We start from the raw sequence: 17,087 nt of genomic DNA on the forward strand, positions 1-17,087 counted from the left end.
TGATCCCTGATTTTTAATCATGAAATACTTCTTCAATTTCATTATGCGAATATATTTATAAACATCAACACGTGTTTGAACGAATCCGAAGTTACTTTCCGGACAAAAACTTAGCCCCAAGGCTAGCAGTTGTTGTTCTGCTGCATTTAACTCCGTGTTCGTCAAATTGATGATGGTATTTTTGTGTTGACTTGTTACTTGCGCCAATTGTTTCTTTTTGGTCTCCCCTGCCGGTTCCGCCTTGCGCACTTCCTCCTTTCTCTCCTCCGTCTGTTCCTTTCTTTGTTTGAGACCCCTGATGATTTCTCGGTTGTAAGGATTGCAGTCTCTGTTGCCTGATAAAATCCAACTCATCAGCATAGGAGATTGGGCCCAAGGCTGCCAGAGCTGCAGAGGAATCGCCACTGGCGCCACCACTACCATTGTCCGACTCCACATCACTCGAAACTAAGCTCGATTCAGAACTCGAGTTGGCGGTTGTTAATGTTGCATTTTGGTTGGTGGCTCCCGAAACGGCTGGTAACATGTTGGATCTAATCAGCGCCTTCTGTTTCCTGACTGTATCGTATTTACGAGCGAAGGTAAATACCTGCCCTCGCTCGTAGTCATTCTTATCTCGCGCAAATTTCCATATTTTGCAGGTTTTGATGACTTCTTCCTGCTTATTCTTTCTTTCCATCATTTCTTTTGTAGATTTTTCCACCGAATCTTTATTGACATCATTGATTAAATTCTCAATTTCGTGTTGTATGCAAATTATTTCCTTCAAAACTTTCTCCCGATCTATTTTCGCATACTTAATCAGCAGGCAGACTAGGCGCATGGACGCATCTAAATTGTTCTCTGCCCATTCCTTTAACAGCTGTGGATTGGGATTGTCGAAACTAGGCGCCAACATTATTCTCAATCCCCTCGGCACCCGCCCTGCTTCGTGATACTTCTCCAACGACTTTACTTCCCACCGTTTGGTGAGTACGCTTTTGTGGTGCTTTTTTAATTGTTTAAATAAGCTCCTCAAATCTGCACTCTGTTGTTTAGGTTCTTCTTTTCTTTTGACACGTGCATCGATCACAGGCAAATTAAGGAACAGTTCCTCTGCTGCCTTCTCCCGAATAGCAAAAGTTTCATCCATATTGAGTCCCAAACGATTCTTTCACTTTAGGATATTTAACGTATGTACACTCGGCTATCTTGCCGTGTGACTTTCTAAATTAATTGCATGCAAAGTCCGACCTTCCCTCCTGCCTTTATACAATGTTGCATAGGATCCCGACTTACTCAACACAAGGCGCAGTCCTTTCCAAGCCGTGAAACTCGTCCTGGACGGCTCAGTGCCTGTTGCGGGACTCCTCCTTTCACAGCTGAGCAGGGGGCTGGAATCAAATAAGCTTTCTGTGAACTCATGCTCCAAATCGGCTTGTCAAACAACTCCAGCCTCTGAATGGGAAGGGGTCCGTTGTAGAGAAGCCAAGCCGCGCTTCTCTGATTAGCATCAAACAAATGCTTCCTGCAGGATACCAGATAGTAACCTCAAGGGAGAAACGGACACTCCGAACAGGACTTCGTCTTGCAGAATTCTTTATTGAATTAACAAGTGAATCGTGAGGGTCTCAATCCGACGCGTTTCGGCGAACCCAGTCGCCTTGCTCACCAGATAAAAGTGGATAGTTCACAACAGGTATTTAAACAGATCACCACCAATAGAAATCGCCACTGTCATGTGACCTTTGGTAAACATAAATAACAGACATACGTTCCTTGGTTCACTAACAGTGAACAGACTACAATACATGGGTCTTTTTCCAGATAATTAAAAGATCACAAACTATTGCGCTAATTTTAAATGTTTGTAACATGCATTATAAGTAAAAAATAATAATAATGATTTATATATATATATATATATATATATATATATATATATTTTTTTTTTTAACGTCTGTTGATTTGTAAATAAATTGTAAATATGTAATCAAACTACATATCCCATAATGCCCCTTTAAGGCAGAAATGAGATTTAAGGTAAACATAGATGATGACTCACTTACTGTTAGATTTTAGGTAAACATAGATGATGACTCACTTACCGTGAACAAAGCCGAGGTCAGGCTGAAAAGCGTTGGTTCGAGTAATTGAAAATATATTCAGCTAAATATCACTCAAGTCTGGAGTGCCGCATCCTTGGTGTACAATAGTTTTCTGGGCCATGATCCGGCCCCTACTCAGAGCACCAGTAGCTGAGCGCATGGAGGTCTGAGGGTCACATTGTTTATACTATATATATATATATATATATATATATATATTCACTGAAAAAACCATAGGTTATAGACCATATATAGTTAGGAATTAGCATTTACAAAACCTTGAAAATTCACTGAAAAAACCATAGGTTATAGACCATATATAGTTAGGAATTAGCATTTAAAAAACCTTATTTTACTCACACAAAACCATTGAAATTCCATATATAGTTAGTTGCACTAACTATATATCGCGCACCCGCAATCCACTGCTGATCATGTCACATATTACATCATTCATGACATGGTCAGTGACATCACTGATGACATCACTGATGACATCTCAAATGACATCACTGATGACATCACTGATGACGTCATCCAGTGACTGTGTGTTTCTGTAAAGTTTAAATATGTTTTACATATTAAAGAATGAGTAGATGTATAAGTGTCTGGACGAAGGATTTAGTAGGTGCATGACTGAATGTATGAGTGAGTGATTAAATGTGTCTCACTGAGTGCATGGGTTAGTGACTAAACTGTCTTAATTTGTGCATCATTATGTCTGTTGTTCTGTAAACTGCTGCATGTGTTGATCATTAGCTATACGAGAGGCTATATGTGTTATTAATTGGTTGCCCAAGTATTTCTATGGCAGATTGAGTTTGTGTGGGGGTGGCTGGAAGGTGTGTGACTCTATGCATAGATGTGTGAGCAGTTTATTCACTAGGTGTATGAGTTCAAGAGTGCATGTGGAAACAGCTACATGGGCAGTTGACTGTGTGCATGAGTGTATTGATGAGTGAATGGATATCTCAATGCTACATGTCATAGTAAGTACATATGTAAAACACAGTACATGTGAGAGTTGGCATATATAAATAACTGTGCATGAGAGCCACTGAATGACTGAGTGGTTGTATCGATCATTGTGAACTTGTATCAGGGATTGTATAAGAGAGTAAATATGTGTTAGTATATGTTTCAATAAGTAAGGTGTGTTTAACTGTATAGTTGAAGAAATGGAGGTGAGATTGTTTCTTTGCATGACTGACTGGGTGTGTGAGTAACTCCATGGATGAGTGGCAGTGTGTGAGTGTCTGTATACACTGAGTGTATCTAAGGTTATATTAGAGTCTGAAGAGGTTTATCGTATTAGCACAAGAATGATGTCAAATGAGATGTCATCAGTGATGTCATCAGTGATGTCATTTGAGATGTCATCAGTGATGTCATCAGTGATGTCACTGACCATGTCATGAATGATGTAATATGTGACATGATCAGCAGTGGATTGCGGGTGCGCGATATATAGTTAGTGCAACTAACTATATATGGAATTTCAATGGTTTTGTGTGAGTAAAATAAGGTTTTTTAAATGCTAATTCCTAACTATATATGGTCTATAACCTATGGTTTTTTCAGTGAATTTTCAAGGTTTTGTAAATGCTAATTCCTAACTATATATGGTCTATAACCTATGGTTTTTTCAGTGAATTTCAATGTTTTTTTAATAGCAAATATCATAAGCTGTCGAATGTCAAGTACGTGGTAAGTGAAAACATTTTCGTGTTTATGCACACTGATCTGCTTTGAATGGTGCCCCCCCCCTCATTTCTATTAGGAGTACTCTCTCTTTGCAGATAGTGAAAGGTAGTTAACGCAGGCCTTTGCCCCCGTTGTAATCCGTCGTGCCTGCTTCTCTCTCCATTTGATTGATTGTTATCCAACTATTTACTGTTTTAGAATTAGTTCTCTTTGGTTCATTCTCTATTTACAAACAAACACAGAGTCGCAATACTCTGTTTAGTCTTTGCAGATAACGAAAAATCGTGTAAAAAAAAAGAAAAGGAATCGAGCAAAATCAGTAGGCCACTAATGGGATCTCTTTTTGACCTCGCTAAAATAGAAACATTAGGAACAACCCCTCATGACAAATACAAAACTAGTGAGATGAACTGAACTCCACACAATGATGGCTGCAAAACAGCTCGGCTCCGCCACCCACCCCGCCCAAAATAACGATAAAGAGCGGCTGCCATGATTGGTTGCGGAATGGCCACAACGGAGCTACGAAATGGTGGTGCTCTCATGCTAACCCCAGCTTCAGTCTGAAACATCCAGAAACACTGTAGACTACCAATTCGATCAGTTCCGGTAGCGCCCCAATGTAACCCGGTAGAGAAGAACTAGCCCTCCCCTCTTTGACTGATGGTTCTTGTTGCCTGTCCCTTCTGTTGTCATTTAACAGAACTATTTAGCCTGCTGAAAGGGGTTGTGTTTCGACCGCTGGTTGGTGGAGACATTTTGACTATATTCTGAACCTGCGTTGTCGCGTAATGCGTCATATGACGCGCCGCGTTAGCGCATCCGGAAGTCATCCGGGGCGCGCAGCGCGTAACGTAAGCATAACAAGTCATGTGACTTGTTAATAAAACTTTTCATTGGTTCATTTTACTATTCTTATTCTAATGATGAAAGCCTTGGTCATATCACCTAAAAATTACGCTTTTAATTACTTCCGAACATTATTTTCTCTTAAATATATGTTATAATGTTCCAGGCTAATGTACTTTCCCGGAAATTTTACAACTGTCCTGCAAGTAAAATATATTCTTTTTTCGAGAAAAAGAGCGTTTCTTCGTCCCATGACAGAGCCGTTGAGCAAAAGAGGGTCGACCTGCTGTCTTAGTCGCCGATACGCCTGAATATGAGATTCTTATCGATCACTTTATGTTGCAGGAATAGAAAACACAACAGCCCTTGACCATTTATCTTTACTGCGTTCCTTCGTATTATACCTTTTACCCTTCATGTAATTGGTCTGCTTTATTTCACTTGCCTTTTAATGATTCTAAAACAGTGACTATTATTAAAAACTTTACCAATGTATATACTACTACCATGTTTTCTTTTAAAAACCTTTATTGTGAAAATTTCATTATACAAATACGAGCCTATAACCACGTGGGCCTGCCACGGAGCAAACTGTAATCGTATATGATGAATAGACATTTACACTGTAGAGGAACGTAACGGGCGGGCCATTAGGTTGCAAGAACTAAGGTGTCTAACAGTTACGGAATCGGTGGACGTACATTTTATAATTAAAATACGACAGGGCCAGTTACAATAAAATTATCTAGATATACATTTGCGGGCAAGTACCATGGGTGACGTTAATTCGAATTTTCAACAGTACAGTAATCAATAACACATCAGAACTTAATATCAATAGGGATGTCGAAATATTCAATCAATTCTCGTCCCCGCCCGCCATGTGCTTCAAAACTGCATACGTATCTCGTGATTTCAAGGTTCTGCAACCAGTACACAACAAGGAGTTACGAGTCCCATTTATTCCGGCGCCATTTTGGGCGAGGACGGGCAGGTCCAGGATATAGTCAAAATGTCTCTACCAACCATCGACTATGATGATGTTCATATGCTGTATTTATTAGAGTAACACTCATCTGTCCACATGAAATTAATTTACCACAATCTAAACATGTCATTTTAATCTTTCCAAAGTTCTTCTAAATATTTGGGACCGTTTCCCTTGCCTCTGAAGCTCTCAGTGCCACTTCTTTGATGAATGTACTAGCAGGTCAGGGGTTCTCCTCCAAATCTCTCTTTTATGCAGCACTATAATTAATTGGTGCCACCTCTCCATATGACGATGCATGGTATAGTTACCACAACTATATTTTTTTTCGGTTCCTCTGGAGAGTTCATCGTGGCAGATGAAGCGTGTAACGTACCGGGCATTTACCTTTTTTTGCATGTACAGGAAAGGAAAAAAAAATCGAGCGTCCGAGTTCTAAGGTGTCCCAGGGGCCATTTTAGTGGACCAGGCCCAAATCCAAAGAACAGGCCGCCATTTTGAGAGTCCTCTTGCAGCCGCGTGTCGCTGTAGCATCAAGAGCAGCCGAAACTCAGCTGAATGGCAACTGAAACGGTAAATGGGCGCCCCACTACATTTCAGCATTGTAGGATGACCACACCAGTACAGCAACTTGCTAGACATCACCTCGGTGCCATCCGGATCTCGGCGCCCCACTGCAGATGAAGTGCCTCTCAACTATGAAACCACCACGGTGACATCCGGATCTTGGCGCGTTGTGCTGCCTTCGGCCTATTCGCACATCGGTCCGCTACTGACGCCATCTCACAGGCTAATGGGGTGACCCACGCCGAGTTTCAGCATTGTAGGATGACCACACCAACTTGCTAGACATCACCTCGGTGCCATCCGAATCTTGGCATCTCAACGCCTAGTGGTATCTTCCATACAGAAAATATTGTTACGCTGCCTTTGGCCCCATTCGCACATCAGTCCGCAACTTAGACATCACCTCGGTGCCATCCGGATCTTGGCATCTCAGCGCCTTGTGGTGTCAGTCAGAAAATATTGTTGCGCTGCCTTTGGCCCCATTCGCACATCAGTCCGCTACTGACACCATCTCACAGGCCAATAGGGCGCCCCACGCCGACTTTTACCATTGTACGATGGCCACACCAGTGGCACAACTTGCTAGACATCACCTCGGTGCCATCCGAATCTTGGCATCTCAACGCCTAGTGGTATCTTCCATACAGAAAATCTTGTTACGCTACCTTTGGCCCCATTCGCACATCGGTCCGCAACTTAGACATCACCTCGGTGCCATCCGGATCTTGGCATCTCAGCGCCTTGTGGTGTCTTCTACTCCGAAAATATTGTAGAAAATATTGTTGCGCTGCCTTTGGCCCCATTCACACATCAGTCCGCTACTGACACCATCTCACAGGCCAACAGGGCGCCCCACGCCGACTTTTACCATTGTACGATGGCCACACCAGTGCCACAACTTGCTAGACACCACCTCGGTGCCATCCGGATCTTGGCATCTCAGCGCCTTGTAGTGTCTTCAAATCAGAAAATATTGTTGCGCTGCCTTTGGCCCCATTCGCACATCGGTCCGCTACTGACGCCATCTCACAGGCCAACGGGGCGCCCCACGCCGACTTTCAACATTGTAGGATGGCCACAGAAGTGCGACAACTTACTAGACACCACCTCGGTGCCATCCGGATCTTGGCGCGTTGTGCTGCCTTCGGCCTATTCGCACATCGGTCCGCTACTGACGCAAACTCACAGGCCAACGGGGCGCCCCACGCCGACTTTCAGCATTGTAGGATGGCCACACCAGTGCGGCAACTTGCTACACACCACCTCGGTGCCATCCGGATCTTGGCATCTCAGCGCCTAGTGGTGTCTTCTATTCCGAAAATATTGTTGCGCTGCCTTCGGCCCCATTCACACATCGGTCCGCTACTGACGCCACCTCACAGTCCAACGGGGCGCCCCACGCCGACTTTCAGCATTGTAGGATGGCCACACCAGTGCGGCAACTTACTAGACACCACCTCGGTGCCATCCGGATCTTGGCGCGTTGTGCTGCCTTCGGCCTATTCGCACATCGGTCCGCTACTGACGCAAACTCACAGGCCAACGGGGCGCCCCACGCCGACTTTCAGCATTGTTGGATGGCCACACCAGTGCGGCAACTTACTAGACACCACCTCGGTGCCATCCGGATCTTGGCGCGTTGTGCTGCCTTCGGCCTATTCGCACATCGGTCCGCTACTGACGCAAACTCACAGGCCAACGGGGCGCCCCACGCCGACTTTCAGCATTGTAGGATGGCCACACCAGTGCTGCAACTTGCTGGACACCACCTCGGTGCCATCCGGATCTTGGCGCGTTGTGTTGCCTTCGGCCTATTCGCACATCGGTCCGCTACTGACGCCGCCTCACGTGCCAACGTATTTTCTCCGCATTTTACACCCTATGCCGCATAACAGGTCATGTGACTTGTTTATAAAACTTTTCATTGGTTCATTTTACTTTTGGTTTCCTAATGATGGAAGGCTTGATCATGTGACCTAAAAACAACACTTTTCATTGGATGAAAACTTTTTTTTTTTCCCAAACGATGAAAGCCCCACCTTGTTTCTGGATGTTTCAGACTGAAGCTGGCGTCAGCATGAGAGCACCACCATCTCGTAGCTCAGTCGTGGTCATTCCGCGAGCAATCATGGCAGCCGCTCCCCACCAGAAGCCTGCAGGAGTCGGAGCCCCCAAAACTTTTGATGAATTCTCAAGGCGGAGGGGACGCTTTCGAGAATGGGGTCCAAGACCTAGCAGACAAGCGTCCGATTTCCAAGGTGTCCCAGGGCCATTTCAGTGGACCAGGCCCAAAAAGGAAACAGCCTGCCGCCATTTTGAGAGTCCTGTGACAGCCGCCTATCGCTGCACCGCAAGAGTGGGCGCAACTCAGCTGAATTGCGGCTTTTGACACAGTGGACCAAAAACGGACGGAATGGCAACTGAAACGGTAAAGGGGCGCCCCACTACAACAGATGACACTCCACCTGGAGAGGCCCGTTCACGCCGCCTCCCCCGGAGCGCCCCACGCCGTTATTCGGAGCAGCATTGTACGATACCAAAACCAGTGCGGCAACTTACTGGACATCACCTTGGTGCCATCGTTCTGCTGCCTTGGAACTATTCGCGCAACAGTTTGCTACTGATGACCCACCCCCCGCGACGCCCCATGCCGTTATTTGCTGGGTGGCAACTTACTAGACATCACTTTCGTGTCATCTAGATTTCAGCGCGTTCTGCTGCCTTGGAACTATTCGCACAACAGTTTGCTACTGATGACCCACCCCCCGCGACGCCCCACGCCGGAAATCTGGACGTTGTGCTGCGTTGGGACTATTCGCACAGCCGACCGCTACTTCGTTGTTTTTCCCTAAAAATGTTTATATGTTATTACTATTTTTGTTTTCTTGTATATATTTATAAATTATTAAAGTTTTATAATCTTACTACTTTGTCGGAGTGCTATATATTTTTAATGTGACACATAATTGTAAAAACTTTGATGTACAAAGAGTCATCCCTGGAATCTTCCGCTTCAGGCTCGATCCCCTCCCCAATCACAATACAGGATGGTTTTCAGATAATAGCAACGCTTCTGCTGTGACGGATCTCATCGAGTGTGGGCCTTGATCTACTATAACTCCTTTGAAGAGGGGTGATTCTTTACAGCTGTGGCCATAAACTACATCTGCAGGGCTAGCTGATACCCTAGGACCAGCCTGGACAATCGGACACAGAGGAAAAGGAGTGTCAGAGGGTGCGGTAGTGAATAGGGCGAAAGGGAGGTGTCGGGCGGGCACAGGGTGTGATTCTCAGGGAAGAGCAGCGCAGATGGGGGGAGGTTTATTACCCATGCATAAGACAGAGAGCGGGGGTGACCACTGCCTGGGGGAGATGCTTGCGAGGGTGGGGAGCCATGCTAAGGATCGACAGCGTGCACAGAGTGGGTCTGGTCAAGGCATCTAAAATGGCTGCCGTGCACGACAAAAGTGTGGCATTTGAAAAAAGACAAGATGGCGCAGACAATGTTTTTCAACACTTCCTGATTTCCTTCGAATCGAACGTTACCAGACGTTGGGGCATATTACCAAAGTTAAGCGATATTTATCCCTAACGATGCTTAGCAACGATTTTTTTACCGTCAGAAATTATCGCAGATAAACCTTGCTATTATCAAGGTTTATCGGAAATACGATAAAAAACGACCGCAATGCATTAATATCGCTTAAAACTCAGCGATATTCATGCATTACCGAGCTAATGCTCTTAGCCATGTTATCCACCTCCCATTGGATAACATGGCTAAGAACTGCTCAGGGCAGGTGGTAGCTTTTGGAGATATTTGCGCTTATCTCGAATATTTCCAAAAGTTGATAATAGGAGATAGCGATGTTAGCGACTGTTTCCAGTCGCTAACATCTTGGCATGCCCACTTTGCATGTCATTAGTGATAAATATCACTCACATGCAAAGTGGGGCCCAAGATGGTCGCTATCTTCTACTAGCCGTCGCTAACTGGTGTTAGCAACAGCTAGGTAATACACATATAATTTTATCTCCGCGAAGCGGAGCGCTGTTACAGATATATATCTTGTTTCTGAACGTTAATTTCTCAAAATGCACTGAAGCACATATATTGAGACCTAGCAAAGGCACATCGGGCTACCAGTCCCTACAATTTTGCCAAGTTTCGTGCAAATCCATTCAGCTGTTCCATCCTACCGAGAGACAAGATGGCGGCCACTAAGGACTGTTTGGAATGTTTACAGACACCGGAGAGCCAATCAGCTTCGCTTCGCAAAGCTCCGTAACGCGAAAAGTACGCGAAGCGGTGCGCTGTTACAGATATATATCTTTTTTTGAACGTTAATTTCTCAAAATCCACTGGAGCACATATATTGAGATCTAGCAAAGGCACATCGGGCTACCAGTCCCTACAATTTTGCCAACTTTCGTGCAAATCCATTCAGCTGTTCGATTATTATTATTTTTATTTTTTTTTGCCCCGCGGGGCCCTTTTAAAACCTCCACATCAAACCTAGGGGGTGAGCGACAATGTACTATGCCCCCTTATGGTCATTTGCCCCTTCGCTTTGGCCTCCTCTTGTCTCTCGATCCTACCGAGAGACAAGATGGCGGCCGCTACGGACTGTTTGGAATGTTGACAGATGCCGGAGAACCAATCAGCTTCGCTTCACAAAGCTCCGTTGCGCGACAAGTACGCGTCCTGGGCCGCTGCCCGGTCCGCTGTTACAGATATATATCTTTTTTTAAACGTTAATTTCTCAAAATCCACTGGAGCACATATATTGAGACCTACAAAAGGCACATCGGGCTACCAGTCCCTACAATTTTGCCAAGTTTCGTGCAAATCCATTCAGCCGTTCGGGCTAAAAGTGAGGCCAACCACCCTATGGAAATTAACATGGGAAAAACGCGTTTTGGGACCCCCCTTTTTTCTCGGCCCCCCCTTGACGAACCCCCCCAAAATTTTCAGGGGCTGCTCAGAAACAAAATGTGCCATTTTCCTGAAAATTTCAGCCAATTCCGTCCACAAACGCCAAAGTTATTAGACATAGAATTTTCAAAAATCCCATAGGGAAAAAATCCTAACTATATATACCTACTGGCGACCGCCAGTAGGTAATATATATATATATATATATATATATATATATATATATATATATATATATATATATATATATATATATATGTGTGTGTGTGTGTATATTATATACATGTGTTAAACCCTGTTGTAGTTTTTGAGATTTTTGGTACGCTATTATTTATTTTAGAGGATAGATTTATCTATTACTTCTAAGTAGTCTAGTCCTTTGTTATATATGAACATTTTGACTTTCCTTTGTAGACTGTTGTACATTTTTTTTATTTTGTTTGTTAGGGCCAATCTCAGTAACAGATTGTTCTATTCTCAGTTCATGGTAGCTTTTCCTTTTTGTAATGCTGCAATAAATGTGTATGATGTAAGTTGAGTTCCGCCTAGTGTGGATTGAGGTTGAGGTACTGCCATATGCTTTGATTAAAGTGATACTGACAACCTTGTATGGCTGAGTGGAGGTATATATATATATATTTTTTTTTTTGTTCAAAAACCTTTATTGGAGTAAGCATAGAAAAGTACAAGAATGGGCCTACAACCTCACGGGCTGGCCGCTAATAACAAGGCACAATGCAGGAAATAAAATATACACCCGTGGTCAGGCACAGCTCGAGCACAAAGCATTACTCTACAGATATCACAGAGCAATTTGAATTTTTTTTTACAAAAAGAAAAACAAACACTAAAAGGCGAATGCAAGATAATGAAGGTCAGCCCAAAGAACGGAGGGGACGGTCCACGATCAGGAGAACACACCCAGAGCCCAGAGGCTCCAACCAAGTCGGGAGGGGGGGGAGGGGAGTAGCGGGGAGAACCGGAAGTATAAAAGAAAACAATATGGAAAGGTTACGGGAACGCCCGTCTAGGGAGATGGGACAATCTCAGCAGTGCCTACAAGGGGAGGGGTGCAAATACCCCCACGATAATCATTCCACTGGTCCCAAACCTTCGTCCACGCCCTGGGTCTGCCCCTGGCCACATAAACTGTCTTCTCACGAAACATGGACCAGTCCATGTTATCCTCCCACTTCGAGACCTCAGGGGGCCTGGAAGCGCCCCAGAGTTGCGCAACATCCCGCTTCGCAATCATGTAACCCAGGGTGGCCAATCTGGTCTGGGCCACCGAGTAGTCAGTGGGCTCCCACACATTCAACAGACATCGTCGAGGCTCCGGCCGCAGGGCCACACCCGTCACAGCAGTCATCACATCAAGCACAGCAGTCCAGTAAGCCGCTACAACCGGGCACTCCCAGAGGATATGTAAAAAGGTCGCACTCAAACCACAACCACGCTTACATAGCCCATCCGAAGAAAAGCCCATTGTCACCAGACGCGGACCCGTGACATAAACTCGATGAAGAATTTTAAGTTGAACTAAACTAAGACGGGCAGGAATGGCCACCTCCTTGGGAGAAGAGAGTGCCGACTGCCAATCCTCGTCGTCCAGTTCCAACCCATCGCCAACCCAAGCCTCCCGAAGTCGGACCAACAAGTCCGCCCGATTATTGATCAATTTCTTGTAAATCAGAGAAATAGTGCTATCGGGAAGATGCCCATCAAGGATACGGTCCTCGAGGGGGGAAGATTCAGGCAGGGCCTCACCAGGAACCAAGACTGAGGCGAGGGCGTGCCGGACCTGCAGGTAGCGAAAAAATTCCCTACCACTCAAACCATATTACGCCTGGAGGGCCTGGAACGACTTCACACAACCGTTCGAGCACACATCACCCACTTTACAAATCCCAATCACATCCCAGCGGTCGAAACCCTTGGTAGACCAGAGTCCGCCCAAACGTTCCGAGGCATAAAGCGGCGTCGCCAACGTCAGTCGATCCTCCCACCCCAAACTCACATTCGCCGCTCGCCACACGGATACTGCGATGTTGGATGGGCCCACAAGATGGCGCCCGGCCGATCGAGAATAAAGCGCTCTAGTAAAGTCCCCACCCGGAAGCTGGAGTCTATCCATCTCGAATGCAGGATTACGACCCGGGGAAAACATCACGTGATTAATGGCAGACAACTGGGAAGCCCAGTAATATCGCTTGATATCGGGGAGCGCCATACCCCCGTCATACCAAGGGATGGTGAGCTTTGCAAGTGCGATACGCGGACGCCCATCCCATATCAATTGCCGTTGAAGACTCTCAATCTCTTGGAAATAGGTCTTAGGAATAGCGTCAAAGGAGTTTTGGAGCGCGTAAAGGAATCGCGGCAAGGACATCATTTTAAACAGGGCCGCCCTGCCCAGAGGAGACAAAGGAAGCTTACGCCAACGGGCCACATCCAAGCGCAGTCTAAGCAACGGTGGTAGGAGATTACGCTCAAAGCGGAGCGACGGGTCCAACGTAATAAAAATCCCTAAATACTTAAAACCCGACTGGACCACCTGAATAGGAAGTCTGCTCGGCAAGGGGGGCAAAACACCCGAAAGAACATACACACAGGACTTGGTCCAATTAATAACAAGGCCCGAATTAGCTCCAAAGGAAACAAGAACATCAAACAGAACAGACAAAGATTTACGCGGGGAGGTGAGATATAAAAGGATATCGTCCGCGTAAAGCGAAACGCGGTCCTCAAAGTCCGGAGACCAGCGAATCCCCTTAATGGAAGGTTCCCACCGAAGCCAAGCGGCCAACGGTTCCAAGGCGAGAGCAAACAGTAACGGAGACAAGGGGCAACCCTGACGGGTGCCCCTACCAAGGGCGAAAGGAGCCGAGACCCTACCATTCACCACTACTTGCGCCAGAGGTTCCGCGTACAGTAACTGGACCCAACCAATAAACTCAGGCCCAAAACCAAATTTCTCAAGAGCCGCCCAAAGATAAGGCCATTCCACCGTGTCGAAGGCCATGGATGCATCCAACGAGGCCAAAATGGCCGGCTCCGTCAGAAGCCCCGCCTCGCAACCGCGCCATGAAGACGACGTAGGTTCAGAGCCGTGTTGCGATGCGGGATAAATCCAGATTGATCCGGATGGACCAGGTCACTAATGACCGTCAAGAGACGGGATGCCAGGAGTTTGGCCAGAACCTTGGGTTCAACATTTAGCAGGGATATGGGCCTATAGGAGGAACAAAGATCACGCGGTTTACCCTCCTTGGGGATGACAACTATTGTGGCCAGTCTCTGATCATAAGGGAGAATACCCCGTTCCCGGGACTCCAGAAACATGGCGCGAAGATACGGAGCCACCCTATCGGGACGCAACTTATACAACTCGATCGGCAACCCGTTCGGGCCCAATGCTTTGCCCGAACGGAGGGAACGGATGGCAGTAGCTATCTCATCAACCGTAAAGGGGGAGTCCAACGCCACACGGTCTAAATCGGAAACAATGGGCAGGGCTATATCACGCAACAGACGACGAGAGTCAACCACATCCCTCACAGACACAGGGGTATACACCACACGGAAGTACTCGGCAAATCGGTCAACTATCCCAATCGGGTCCGTTACACTCACACCACACGCAGACTGAATCACAGGTACCACACGATTAGCTCTCTCCTTCTTATCCAGCCATGCCAGCAATTTACCCGCTTTGTCACCCACATCATACAAACGTCCCTGTTGCTCCCGAAACATCACTTTGGCGGCATCTGTGACCATGGACTTATAAGCAAATTGTTTCAGACCCAGGGCATGGAGCTTCTCAGGCGTGACACCAGATTCCAAACCCTCCTGCAATGCAGAAATCTCCCCCTCAAGATCAACCACCTCTCTATTCCTCGCTCTCTTAGCCTCGACAATAAGGGAGAGGGCCTGCCCACGAATCACGGTCTTAAATGCCTCCCATAGGGACACAGCAGAGGAAACCGACCCCTCATTATCCAGAAAATACGAGTCCAAGGACTTAAGCAAAAGGGTGCGGGTCTCGGGGGAGGTAAGGTACCACGGATTAATGGGGGCCACCCGGCCCACTGCCTCCACCCCAACCTCAAAACGAAGCCAGAGCGGAGAGTGGTCAGAGATACCCCTGGGCAGTTGCACAATCTCACGCACCGCCGGGGACTGAGCCGCAGGCATAAGGAAATAATCCAGCCGAGACAGACTCCCGTGGGCCCCAGAGTGAAAGGTGTACTGAAGCTGCGTAGGATGCAAAAGCCTCCAGCAATCCACCAGGCCAAAAGTGTCCAAAAATCCACCCAACCATTGCTGAGCCACCGGGGTATCCCTAGGGGGGTGGCGATCGTGGAGGCCGGAGACTACCGAATTAAAATCACCAGCCAGAAAGAGAGTACTATCAGGAAGGTCCAACATGACAAGGCCCAAATCTGAAAAAGTAGAAGTCTGCAAGCCGGGGGGCACATAAACAGTTAATAAGGAGAGGACACGGCCTTCATATCGACCCACAAGGACAGCAAACCGCCCCCGGTCATCCTGAATAACATCATCAATAGCCAGGGGGAGGGAAGCCCGAATAAGGATACCCACACCCCTGGAACCCGAGGTAAACCCCGAATGTGCTACAAGGCGATAGCCCCATCTATTCATTGCGTGACAAACATTGCCTATCAGATGAGTCTCCTGCAGGAAAACAATGTCAGGAGATAAACGTTGTATACATTTCAACACCACACTTCGTTTGATACGATCTCCCAGACCGTTAACGTTCCACGAAACAAATCTCAACCCGCTACCCCCCATCCCACCCGATAAAGCCCAAACCCCCCACTAATGAGCACGACCACAAAAAGCAGTTCAAATACAGAATAAAGTCGCCTTGAACACAGAACTAACAAACAACGAACTTCCCAACCACCCCACCCCCAATTAACAAGAAAACACCCCCCACCCTGCACCCCTGCAAAAAGCTAAAAAGCCACCCCAACCTGCAGTGTGCCTGTCGCCCAAGAACCCCTATTCTACACAAAGACCCCGGAGGAGGAAAGGCTCCGTCCCACCCGCCCCCCGATCAAACAATGACGAGAAAAAGAACATACATCAAAATACACCTGAGGTAGAGGAACATTGGCGTACATCCCTGGAAAAGTTATACAAAAAAAAAAGGCATCAGTCAAAGACAAAACGTTCAGCTCTCTACACCACCTTCAGCACCGCCCGAGCGGGCTTCGGACTCAGTCTCAGGAGGGCGATTAGGCAGGGAGTCCAGCCAGTCATTCACAGCATCTGGCCGATCAAAAAAGAAAGTTCGATCATTATACTCCACCCGCAGCCTGGTCGGAAAAAGCATTGCGTAACGCATCCCCAGGTCTCTGAGACGCTTCTTGGCACCACGAAATCCCATACGCTGCTTCTGGACCTGTTGGGAAAAGTCCGGATAAAAGTTCACCGTGGCATTCTCAAAGGCCACCGGGCCCTTCACCCGCGAGTCCTGCAGGATAGCGTCACGATCCCTATAGTGGAAAAGCTTTGCAACAATAGGTCTCGGCGGGGCGCCTGGCTTGCCCTGGCCCCCCGGAACACGATGTGCGCGTTCCACAGTGAAAAATTTACTAAGGCCAGACGGAGAAAGGTGGTTCTGGATGAGGTCTTCAACCAGGAGATCAACCGAGTGGGGTTCTGGATTCTCCGGCACACCAACCACGCGAACATTACAGCGACGTGCCCTGTTCTCAAAATCCTCCAAGCGCCGGGTCATGAAATCGTTCACCCTACGGAGATTGCCAATCTCCGTCTGAATATCAGAGACGTCCGTCGTGAGGCTGGATGATTTGATATCCAACGACTTCACCTTTTCGTTCGTCTTGGAGAGATCGGCCCGAATCAAATTCACCTCAATTGCCACAGTGTCAAGTTTGTGGGCCAGGGTTTCGTACTGTTG

Source organism: Lissotriton helveticus, chromosome 5_1 (assembly GCF_964261635.1).
Source record: "Lissotriton helveticus chromosome 5_1, aLisHel1.1, whole genome shotgun sequence".
In the NCBI taxonomy this organism is placed as follows: Eukaryota; Metazoa; Chordata; class Amphibia; order Caudata; family Salamandridae; genus Lissotriton; species Lissotriton helveticus.